General features: G+C 41.4%; 1 protein-coding gene across 1 annotated transcript in view; it reads right to left on the bottom strand.

Annotated features, from left to right (window-relative positions):
• TGFBR3 (transforming growth factor beta receptor 3) overlaps positions 1–436 on the bottom strand; it is a 200,119-nt gene extending 199,683 nt beyond the window's left edge. The window contains exon 1 of the mRNA XM_029945804.1: positions 143–436. The gene's annotated coding sequence lies outside the window, so the exon portion shown is untranslated. The remainder of the gene's footprint in view (positions 1–142) is intronic.
• Positions 437–12,885: the final 12,449 nt, after the last annotated feature.

Genomic DNA, 12,885 nt, shown 5'->3' with positions numbered 1-12,885 from the left:
GAGCAGGCACGGAGCCTCGTGCAGCGCCGACAGGCACCGCGCAGCCTGCAGCGCCCGAGGCCGGAGCGTGTGCGGGGCTAGCGGCGCGGCCAGGGGCGTCCCGGCGCGGGCTGCAGCGCCGCGGGGCCGAACCCGCACGTACCTCGGAGGCGGTGTGTCACGCAGAGATCCACCCGCCGCAAGTTGGAGGCAAGCGGAGGAAAGTTTCCCCGCCCAGCTCTCAGCGGCCGTGAGCTCCAGCAGCTGCTGCGCCGCGGCGCAACTACGCCATCCGGACCCGCCGGGACTTTCACCTCCTGCAGGGAGCTCCGGGAATCGCCCAGGGAAAGTGGCCGAGCACGAGAGCCGCCGCTTGCCCTCCCTCACTCACTGGGAAGAGGAAAGCGCCACTCGGCGTCCCCGAAACCCTCGATTACCCCCATCGGGCCGACCCAGCGCTATAGCTCTCCCTCACACACACACGCGGGCGGGGCCGGGCAGGACGCCACAGCAATCAGCGCGCGGGGGGAAGGGCGCTCCTCCCCCGCCGCCCCACCGAGGGCTCCGCGCGGCGGAGAAACTCCTCCTCCCGCCGCCCGCCCCTTCCCTCCTCCCCCTTTTCCTCCTCGGCTGATGGATGAGCCCCGAGCGCCGCTGGAGCCTGCGTTTCCCTTTGGGCTGAGGATGGTGGGGGAGAGAGGAGGAGCACCCGGAACGGCCGGGCTGCTGCGCGCCGGAGGTGGGGGCGTCGCAGTCCTGCGGGCGGTGGGGGTACGCGGACGCCTGCTGCAGGGGTTCGCGCCCTCAAACTACGTCCTTCAAACTTTCCAGGTCTGTGGAGGCGCTGGGTTTTTATTTGGTTACCTCAGTCTCGTTATAAAAATTCTAAATCTACCAGTAAACTGATCACACCCTCCTGCCCACATTTTAGCAAAGCCCCTTCCTGCACGCATTCATTCCTTCGTTTGCTTTTCCCACCTCCCATCCTGCTTGTCATCTCAAGATGCGCTCTTGGGGGGGGGGGGGGGGGAGGCGCCAACCGGGTCTTGCGGCCTCCTCTCTGACAGCGGAGAGCGCGTAACCCAGCCGTTCTCCCTGCTACATAGATAAATGAACACAAATAAAGGAGCTAAGTCACCACTATTGGCGTGAGCCTAGTATCTGCGCGATGGAAACGAAGGTGCAGCTTCTGCGTATTTGCGCCTGTAAACTGTGCACTGCAGGAGTGACAAATGCAGTGATCAGAACTTCACTTTGACCTTACTGTTTACACCTCGTTTTTCTATTAAAAGACATGCTTAAGGCACAGGACACTGTTTTCCCAACAGGCTGGTGAAATGATCACGTGGCAAGAAGTTTCTGAGACTGGACTTCCAGTCCTGTCTTTACCCTTAGACCAGCTGTGGGACCTTGGGCAGACAACTTCCAACTCTCCAAGTCTGTTTTCTCCTCTGTGAAATGAGGACCTTGGCCTAGGACACCTCTCCCAGCTCTAAAGTGCTCTGGTCCCCACTATATAGGTCCATTCCTATATTGGAATGGAATAGGGAGGTTTCTTATACTGTTGCTTATATCATTATTTAGAAAGTTATTCGATTTCCCTACTTTGAGAGAAGAGGAAGTATGTCTTATCCTCTTTGTCTTGTGCCTATACATAGGGAACGCACGAGATACTTTCATAAAAGTCAGATGGACCTGGATTACCTGATTACCTGTAAAAACCTCCTTTGTGAACCGTTTGTTCCTTAACAATATTTATCGAGCACCTACTGCTTGAGAGGTTTGAACTAGGCCTTGGAGACTACCCTTAAGAAAGAAACAGGCTATGTGAAGTTAGCCTCAGCTTTGATACAGTCTTTCTAGATTTAAGGCCTTAGATCTCACATAGACTCAAATTACATAGTACTCATGCCTCACATTGTCAAGTTTTAGTTTCAAGTACAGACATGGACACTTGAATTGGGTGTGAATATCTAATCCCACATTTAAATGTATCAATCATGTCAAAGCTCTCTAATTTCTTTTTATTTTTTATTAAAAAAAATTTTTTTTAAGTAAACCCTACCCTAACATGTGGCTCCAACTCACAACTTCAAGATCAAGGGTGGCCTTCTTGGGGCACCTGGGTGGCTCAGTGTCAGGCTTCGGCTCAGGTCATGATCTCACAGTTTATGGGTTCAAGCCCCGTGTCAGGCTCTGTGCTGAGAGCTCAGAGCCTGGAGCCTGCTTCAGATTCTGTCTTCCTCTCTTTCTGACCCTTCCCTGCTCATGCTGTCTCTTTCTGTCTCTCAAAAATAAATAAATAAATAAACATAAAAGAAACAAATTAAAAAAAAAAAGGTGGCCTTCTTTACTGACTGAGCCAGCCAGGTGCCCCATGGCTTTCTAATTTCTAGATAAAATGGCATTATAGAAGAAGAGAGAGAAAAACCAAGGTAACTTAATTCTTAGGAGTGTCTTGTCTTTAAAGAGTGAAGTGACTGTTCACAACGAGCCAGATCCTCAGTCATGTTAACCATCAACAACTGTTGAACAATTACTCTGTGCCAAGAAGAGTCCAAAACATTCCATACTTGTGAATATATTTACTTCTTACAGCCCTATAAGGCTATATACAAACTGAGGCCTGTGAACAAACCTACACATATACTGAGGCCTTATAATTTGTCAAGATAGTATAACTAATAAGTGGGAGGGCCAGGATTCAAACCTATGTCCATCTGGCTCTTAGCCCAAGTCTTCAACCACCAGGACATACTCTCCCCAAAATTTTACATATTGTCAAAATGAATGGTTTGAAAGATTTGGAGTTGGTTGGGTTTTATTGTGGGTTTGGTTTGTTTGCTTGTTTGTTTGTTTTTAGCAAAACATCTTTAAAATTCAGGGCTATTTGGGGCACCTGGGTAGCTCATCTGTTGAGCCTCCAACTTCTGCCCAGGTCATGATCTCACTTTGTGAGTTCAAGCCCCACATGGAGTTTGCTGCTCTCAGTGCAGAGCCTCCTTCAGATCCTCTGCTTCACTCTCTCTGCTTGTACTCTCTCTCTCAAAAATAAATAAAACATTAAAAAAAAATTTAAGATAAATAAAATAGTGCTATTTAATTAGTTGAGTAGATGACATGAAAAACCACAAGAAATTATATAGGAATTTACAAAACTGACAATGTCTTAGAGGTGTTTTCTCTTTAAATCTTTACACTAATAATGTGATGTTATTTGCCTAAACCCAGACACCTGAAGCACTGAGGAGGGCTATAAAATAAATTTTTGGTTCCCCAGCAAATTTCTTAAAAAAGGATACCCCTATCCTTTATAAATGGCAATATTAACTGATTTGAGAGGATGAAACCTCTCCTTTCATTGGTTACAAATCAGGACTGCATTCCAGTTACAGTATTTGTTACCATAAGATACAAGGTTTTTTTGGTCCAAGGTGGTGGCTTGGTCATTTGTTCATTTTTTAAAAATCTTTATTTTTATTTGTTCAGAAATATTTCAAAAAGAATTGTAAGCAGAGGGATGAAATAAAGAGCTACACTTTATCGCACTTGGGTAAAAATATTTGACAGTAAGAGTCTCGGTAACTTACTGACATTGTGTTCCTCACAAGGAAACACCCCTCCTACAAGTGCAGACCTGCCATTTTACGAGGACCCATATTTAGTGTTAGATCTCTAGATACTGTTGATTAGCAGACAACTGAACAAATTCAGACTAACCTGTTATTGTTCCTTACAGAAGCGAACACCTCAAATTACTGAAAGACTGTATCATTAGAAAATCATTTGGTTTTACATCTTATTTTTAAATGTGTTATTTTTGAGAGCACAAGCATGGAAAGAGCAGCAAGAGAGGAACAGAGGATCTGAAGTGGGCTCTGTGCTGACAGCAGTGAGCCTGTTGTGGGGTTTGAACTCATGAACCACGAGATCATGACCTGAGCCAAAGTCAGATACTCAACCAATTGAGCCATCCAGGTGCCCCTAGTTTTGCTTTTTTTTTTTTTTTAACAAGCCTTCCTATAATATTTAGCACATGCTTTGCACTTGACAAATTCTAACTCATTAAACCTTATAATAGCTCTAGTTTCCTCATTTCTTAGATTGGAAAACATGTGCAGGGAGCTTAAGTCACTTCTCCAAAGGCACACATGTGGCAGAGCCTGGTTCTCTAACCCCAGAGTCTGCTCAGAACCTCCACTTTGGGCTGCAATGGGTGAAAGTGATCCCCCTTCCACTCAGAGAGAGTCTTATTTTTTTAAGCTCAATTCTTTAAAAGTTTCAAAAGATAAAAACAAAAATTTGTTTAGGAGAAATATTACCCTCTCCCACCACATAGAAATAGATTACTTGCACCCAATAAAGAGGCGAGAAAGGACCCTCACTTTAAAGGTTGTCTGAAAGGGCCAACATCTTGGAGGTAATTGCATAACCATTTTTAAGAATGTGTGACAGAATATGAACCAAATATCCCAAAAAATGTTGTGGCAGGATACTGGTCTACAAACTACAGTATGTTCTCCTATTTTCTGCACGGTTGACATATTACCACAGGCAGATTTACGACTCTTTCTAAATTTTGCCTATAAAGATTCCAATTCATACCTATATCATTGTACTCTAAGGCCACAATCGAAAGCCGCATTTTCTGTATATCTATATCCAAGATTTGAATTTGGTTTTCACTGATAAAATTAGTGGCTAGCCAATTTCAAATTAAAGAGGAAAAAGTACTGTCAGATGAACCTGTGTGCAGAGCAGAGCCTAAAATAGACCCCTAGGTTCAAAGAATTTAGAAATAAAAATCCAAAGCCAATTCCCTTACAGTAACCACAGAGTTCCTGAAAACTTGGCATTTCCTGTGCCGGTGCAGGAATGGAGGTTTCCACAATGCACCTTCAACATCCCCCCCCCCCCCCCCGGCCCCCGCCTCAGCGCCAGTAGGGCTTCTGACATAGCAGGAAACCTCGAACCATTTCAAAGTCACAGCAACCCCCCTGGGATCCCTGCGTTCTTAGCTCCTTAGGGAATGTGGCCGAGTGCCTGCTCTCTCTCTGGGTCAGGGAGCAAGGATTCCAGAGGGAAGACTTCGCCCTGCCCTCCCCTCCGTGGCTGCCTTGCAGAGCACTTTTGTTTTGGCCTGGAGAAGGAAAAAAATAATCACAAACTAGGACATTATTTCATGTGGGAAACCAAAAACAGACAAAGAGCACCCAGGACATATATTAGTATCTGTGGATATTACAAATCTCATTGCTTTCATTTTAACAAATACAAGAAACTCTACTTCTAAAAATACCCAAATTTAAAAATTATTTTTGCCTTTGTTATTGACCGTCATAATGGTTGCTATTTTTTTAAGTTTATTTATTTATTTTTGAGTAGCGGGGAGGGGCAGAGAGAGAGGAAGAGAATCTGAAGCAGGCTCTGCACTGTCAGTGCCCAGCCTGACTTAGGACTTGAACCCATGAACTGTGAGATCACAACCCCAACTGAAACCAAGAGTCACACACTCAACTGACTGAGCCACCCAGACACCCCCAGTTATTATTATTACTCTTTATTGACCACTTACTCAGTGTAAGACCTTGTTTTAAGTTTGTTCTTATAAAATTCATTTCCAAACATATTTTGAAAATGGATATTTCCGTGTATTCATTATAAAATTACCTGTTATAACATTTCTTTAGATCACTCACTGTTCTTTTCATATGTAATGTAAGCAGAATTTCTCAACTGGGTCCTGCAGACATATTCTTTGGGTTTCAGTAATAAGTTCAATAAGAAATTTGTTTTTATTAGTAGCTTATCAGTTAAGCATCTGACTTTGGTTCAGGTCATGATCTAATGGTTCATGCGTTCAAGCCTCGCATCGGGATCTGTGCTAACAGCTGAGAGCCTGGAGTCTGCTTCGTATTCTGTGCCTCCGTCTCTCTGCTCCTCCCTTGCTCATGCTCTCTCCTCTCTCTCTTTCTCTCTCTCTCCCTCTCTTTTTCTCAAAATAAACATTTTAAAAAGAATTTTTTTGTTTTTTTAATTTTTTAATGTTTTTATTTATTTTTTAGAGAGAGAGACAGCGTGAGCAGGGGAGGGTCAGAGAGAGAGGGAGACACAGAATCTGAAGACTGGCTCCAGGCTCTGAGCTAGCTGTCAGCACAGAGCCGGACACGGGGCTCAAACCCATGAACTGTGAGATCATGACCTGAGCTGAAGTCAGATGCTTAACCGACTGAGCCACCCAGGTGCCCTTGTTTTTTTGTTTGTTTGTTTTAATGATAATATTTAAAAGGCAATTTTTTTACTCTCTTTTGGGGGGGTAAAGATAATTAAAAAACAATAGACTTTCTCATAATAAAAGACTTTAGTTTCTTAAGTCAGTGTTTTTCAAAGCAGGAACCTTATTCCCAGAGGTTCCCTAAGAATTTTTTCTTTAAAAAGGGTCCTTACGCTAACATTTGAGAAGTGTATACTATAAAATTTTTAATAAAAGTTACTTTAAAGTTTCCCTAGCTAACTCTTACAGTTTATGCTGCTTTCTGGAAAACTTTAGTTTCCTTCATGTTCCAACACCCAACCAATATTCATTGAAATTTGCAAATCCATATTAAGAGGTAAAAGATGCATGTAAAGGTGACAGGAAATATAACAAAAAGATTAAAACTAAGGAACAGAAGAGTATTACATGTTATCTATAGAACGTGACTGTAAGTGCTGGAAGAATTGAGATGATCAGAGCAAGGTATGAAGTGAGCTGAGGATGGTCAGAGGATGAAGACAATGGAAAGAACATTCTGAACAATGAGAGACTGGTCCCAAAGACCTAGAATGAGAATGGATTATTCTCTTCTCTGTGAGAGGCTGGGGTGTGGGGGTAGGGGTAGGGAGGGGGGTAGGCTCACCATCCTTTTTCCATTTAAGGCTTCTATGTCATTGTTCACCACCTGGATTCTTAACACCATATAGCTCTCAACATCCCTAATCTAATTCAACCTTTCTTCCTTTCTCAACCTTCCAATTTGCCCTCTGAAATTTATGACAAATTAACACTAAAACCTCTTGTACGTTCCACCTCTCGAAAACTCTGGGTTCTCAGTTCTTTCATTTTCTTCCTTCCAGCAAGCTGCTCCTCCACCCTATTCCAGTTGCCTAGTACCATGATACCGTCCAGGTCTTTTCATTAGGAATAACTGTTCTACCTCCCAAATCTCAGTTTCAAGTGTTTCTCTCTGACCCCCAGTCTTTATTGTTCCAACTCATGGCCTCCAGTATCTTGGCTCCAACAATTCTTTGACCGCCCCCCCTGCCAGAATCGCTAATCCATTGACCACAGTTTCGCTGTCCACAACCATGTGTGGTCTCACTTTAAATTTAAGACCACAATCCTCAATAAGTTCTTAATGCTGCTCACAATCTTGCTATTTTTCCTTATCAGCTCATTCTCTTATTCCCCAAGAGGTTATTTTATTTCTCCTCCTCTTTCCTCAAATCTTCATACCTTCTATCCCCTACTTGAACCCAGTGGATGTCCTTGCTTCATATTTTACTAAGAATATTGAAGTCCTCAGAAGAAAGTATCTTCATCTTCCTGCCACCACATCTGCAGATTTATCAGTGTCTATTTTTTTCTGCTCTGATTTCTTTCTTTTTACCCTGCATGAATTGGTCCTGCTCCCTCTATCTAAGCACTAAATTCTGTTCCCTCAACTAATTGGGGAATTTTATCATGTAATAATTCTTTCACCTGCATTCTCAGATTTCTCTCTCAAAATCATCCCCATCAACTTGCAAACATGCTATAAAGTTTCTGATTTTAGAAAATTCTACGTGACCCCACATATGCATCTCATCCCCATTTCTCTACTCCTTTTGTAGTAAAACTCCTCAAAAGGGGCATCTACATTTCTCGCCCATGTTTTTTCATTTGCCATTTCCTCCTTAACCAGCTCCAATCAGATCACCTTTGTCAGGGTCACCCCATGGCCAAATCAATGACAAATTCTCACTTTTCCTCTTCCTTAACCACTCAATAGCTTATGACTCAGGAGCTCACTCTTTCTTTTTTGAGACATTTTATTTGGCTGCAGGGATATGGAGTATTAGTGTTTTGCCTCCTACCTCACTGGCTATTCCTTCTAAGTCACCTATGCTGGCTCTTCTCCTTGCTCCCAGACCCTAAATGTTGGCTTTTCCAAGGGTAGTGTCTTTGACCTTTTTTTCTTCAAAGTGTTATTATCTAGAACTATCGCTTTAAGCGTATCTACACATTTGATCATCAGAATTTTATCTCTAGCCTAGACCTCTCTTTTGAACTCCAAACTCATGTATTTAGTTGACATCAGAACATCTCCCCAGTTTGCTCAGTAAAAAAATCACGTTAGTTCTTCCTTCAAATTATTACTTCCCACTATTTCTGTTCCAGTTAAAATACCATTATCTCTAAACTACTTTTTTTCACCTCTACAATTGTGATAGCTCTAGTCTCCCTGCTTCTAATCTTGCTTCCCACTCATTAACATATGTATATGCACACATATTTTTTTATTCAGTATTTTCTTTTTTAAATTTTGTTAATGTTTATTTGTTTTTGGGGGAAAGAGAGACAGAGTGTGAGCAGGGGATAGGCAGAGAGAGACAGAGACACAGGATCCAAAGCAGGCTTCAGGCTCTGAGTTGTCAGCACAGAGATTGAGGCGGGGCTCGAACTCAAGAACCACAGGATCACAACTTGAGCCAAAGTAGGTCGCTCAACTCACTGAAGCACCCAGGGGCCCCATTTATTCAGTATTTTCTTTGTACAGTTCATATTATGAATAACCTGGCTTCTCCTTAGATCAGGCTTCCTGTGTGAGATCACATTGGACTACAAGCATCTTGAGGTAGGGACCATGACTATCTTAATCAAACTGTATTCTCTCCTCATGGTGAAATGTCTCACTTCTAACAGGTATCCAGTAAATTTAACCTAATTAATGAATGGTTTCATTCCAGAAATAGATACCCACAGTTGAGAAACTAAGAACAGTGATATTTTGCTGCAACCTTTGAGAGAGATACACCTCTCAAGGCTTAACAAAAGACTGACCCAAGGGCTTTGGATGTTATGCAGGCCAGGACTTGGAAGATAGCAGAATACACTGAATCTGGAAGAGTTGGCATCGATTTATCCAGACACAAAGCTAGCATGTGGTATAAACATCATGAGTGAAGCTTGACCTGGAAGCCAGAGGTTCTAGCATGAGGAAGGGGCTTCCTGATCTCAACCAGACCTGTTAACAGATAAACCAAACCCCAGACCATACCAAATAAGCACACTAAAGTTACCTGAAAGGAAGGAGTGCCATGAAAAGTGAAAATAATACATAATGCCTTAGCACACCAGTTTTATTTTATTCTATGATAGAGATAAAAAATCATATCCATACTACTATCATACCCATACTACTTCGAGCCAAAGTAGGCTGCTCAACCAACTACTATCCTGCTGGAAAATGCTAGCCATCTTGAAATGCTAAAGGCACTGACACTAGAGGGGAAATAACAGAAGTTAAAGGATCTTTGGCTACTCCCCACGTGTGAGAGAAAGGAAGGAAGCATTCATTAACTTCAAGTCTCCTCCCTTCCCACTTACCTTTTCCCCTGGAGAAAGGACAGCATACTTTCTTCTTTGCCTGTGGTCTACTACACTACAGAGTCCCACTAGGACCCCCTTTGGCTTTTTCTATAGAATGTGGAAACAACTTCAACTCTGTTTTAAAAATCAAGTGAATCAATTGTTCAGGCCCTATTTAAAAATCAAAAGTTTCATAGGGATTTGTGCATTCTGTAAAGTTTTATGTTCCTCTTTTTTCTTTTTTTTCTTCTCTTTTCCCTTCATCAAATTTTCCCCTGCTTTTCCTTAAATGTAATTTTACTAAATTTAAATGCATAAGCAGGGGTGCCTAGCTGGCTCACTTGGTAGATTATGGGACTCTTAATCTCAGGGTTGTGGGGAATGTGAGCCCCACGTAGAGTATAAAGATTAATCAAAAATAAAAACTTTTAAATTAAATGCATAAGCAAAGGATATGCCTTTGTAGAGTTCATGAACATTTGTAAAAACTTACATACAAATTAGTAAATTTTATAGATTTTTTTTCCCTCATACAAATTACCTTCCAGTCTTTCATTGTGCCAAATAGCTTCAAAACTTCACTGGGTATTTCAACTTTTCTCAAGACCCAAAAAATTTCAAAATACAAACTTGGAAGGGAAGAAAACTTTCACTGGGAATTCTAAACTATAACATTGCATTTGACCTGGGATAGTCTCAGATTTCATTCTGTTGAATAGAAATCTCTTTCAACATTTTTTTCCAGATAGCTAAGTGGTAAGTATCTTCAACAAATAAAGAAAAGAAAAGGAAAAAAAAAAAAAAGAAAGAAAGAAAATGACAGACTGAGGCTCCCAAACTGGTTCTTCAGATATTTGACTTTTCTTAAATAACTCCAGCTTCAGCTCAGCTGGAATTTCAAGCGTTGGTCAAGGGCACTTGTATCCTGGTCTGCTTGCTTTTCTCTTTCCTGTATTTTTTTTACTGACTGGTATTTCAGCTTATGCGATGATCTTTCAGAAGAGGATATTATGGTCTTTTCCATAGAATCATGCTGCTTTTATAGGTATTGCTTCGTCAAACTACCGTAGCCGGCCCCTCCAGGGTATTGTATGACAGCTGGGTATTCCTGCGGTGGACGTGCTGCACTAGCGCATTCTGGACGACATACAACTTGACTTGGGGAAGAGGTGTATTAGTTGGAAAGGGCGATATGCCTGAAAAGCATATTTTTAAAGGCTTTGTTATCTTTAGGAAAACCTCATGTAGAAACACTAGAAAAGCATCTTGTCCCAAGGGCTTTGATGTGGCACGGTTCTGGTTACAGGGTATTTTCCGTGTATATATTGGTACATTAGGCTCAAACCAACCTCATAATTATGTGATTGTGACAAGATTAACTGAATGGACAATCCAAAATCCTGAAGGTCAACTGAGGGGCCCTCTATCCAATAATACTTTTACTCATCAGTTATTTTTAGTCTGGCTTGGTGAGAATGTGCTGTGCAGCTACGCAGAGGATTACATATGTTTTGTTCCAAACCCCATCTATTACTATTGTGTGGGCTGAAATGGGCGCAACTTACCAAATTAGGCACAATGTAGAAGATTGACCTCAAAAAACAAAAACAAGAACAAAAACAAAAGACAGTTCTTCTTTATAAGAAATTTTCAAAGTACAAAGAATATACCAAATACCCATGTATCAACACCCAGAATTGATAACTGTTAACATTTTAATAAGTTCATTGTCTTTCCATTTAAGAAAAAAAGACCGAAGGTAAAATTGGCCTCCTAGATCTCCGGCTCCACTTCAGTTCAGACTGCTTAGCCTCCCAATCTCTTCAGAGGAAACCACTTTCATGAACTTAGTATGTGTCCTTCCAGAGTGTTTTGTTATTCTTTTACATGGACACATATGTGTTTGTATATAAATATACACATATGGTAATAGATATAGAGAGCAATGCTTTAAATATGAATGGATGTGTCTATTTCACATTACTTAAGTAGCATATAGTCTAAACTTGCTTTTTTATTCAAAGTTATGATTTTTATTTTAAAACGTTTATTATTTATTTTGCAGGGGGTAGAGCATGCAGGAGGGGCAAAAAGAGAGGCAGAGAGTGAGCAGGCTCCTCAGCACCAACAGCGCGGAATCCCACGAGGGACTTAAAGTCATGGTATATGAGTTCACAAACTCACCTGAGCTACCCAGGTGCCTCCAAAGTTATGACTGTTAAATCTATCTGTGTTGTATATGTGCACTGCGTTCATTTCTCTTAGCTCCTAGATAATATTCTACATTATCAATATACCATTTTAAATTTATCAATTCCCAGGGCACGGGGGTGGCTCAGTCCGTTGAGCAACCGAATTCTGGATTTCCCCTAAGTTCATGATATCACTATTCATGAGATGCAGCCCTGTGTCCACTCCATGCTGAGAGCATAGAGCCTTTTTGGAATTCTCCTTCCCTCTCTCTCTGCCCCTCCCCCTGCTTGTGCTCTCTCTCTGCCCCTCCCCCTGCTTGTGCTCTCTCTCTCTCCCAAAATAAATATATGAACGTTTTAAAAAATAAAAAATAAAGTGATTTGCTTTGCCTTGACTCCTAGTAAAGTCAAACGTGGTTTCATATGCTACTCACTCAGTTTTCCTTCTCTGTGATATTCAATTCCTCGAATAAGCAAACCTTAAACAAAATTTAAAAACTAGTTTCTCAAAAAGCAATCATACTAAAATTTTTATAAGTAGTTAATAGTCAAACTGGTATCTTAAAACATTTTTTCATTTTTGTGCATCATGTAGAATAAACTGTTTTTTCTTTTTTTTGTTTTTAATTAACTAATTTTTAAATTTACATCCAAGTTAGTTGGCATATGGTGTAACAATGATTTCAAGAGTAGATTCCTTAATGCCCCTTACCCATTTAGCCCATCCCCCCTTCCACCTCTCCAGCAACCCTCTGTTCTCTATATGTAAGAGTCTCTTATGTTTTGTCCCCCTCCTTGTCTTTATATTATTTTTGCTTCCCTTCCCTTATGTTCATCTGTTTTGTATCTTAAATTCCACATATGAGCAAAGTCATATATATTTGTCTTTCTCTGACTAATTTCGCTTAGCATAATACCCTCTAGTTCCATCCATGTGGTTGGCAAGATTTCGTTCTTTTTGATTGCTGAGTAATACCCCATTGTGTATATATGTATACATATATACCACATCTTCTTTGTCCATTCATCCATCAGTGGACATTTGGACTCTTTCCATACTTTGCTTATTGTTGATAGCGCTGCTATAAACATTGGGGTGTATGT

This window comes from Suricata suricatta, chromosome 8 (assembly GCF_006229205.1).
Source record: "Suricata suricatta isolate VVHF042 chromosome 8, meerkat_22Aug2017_6uvM2_HiC, whole genome shotgun sequence".
Taxonomy (NCBI): domain Eukaryota; kingdom Metazoa; phylum Chordata; class Mammalia; order Carnivora; family Herpestidae; genus Suricata; species Suricata suricatta.
The sequence above is the reverse complement of the archived record's forward strand: the minus strand, read 5'-3'. Positions and strand labels throughout refer to the sequence as shown.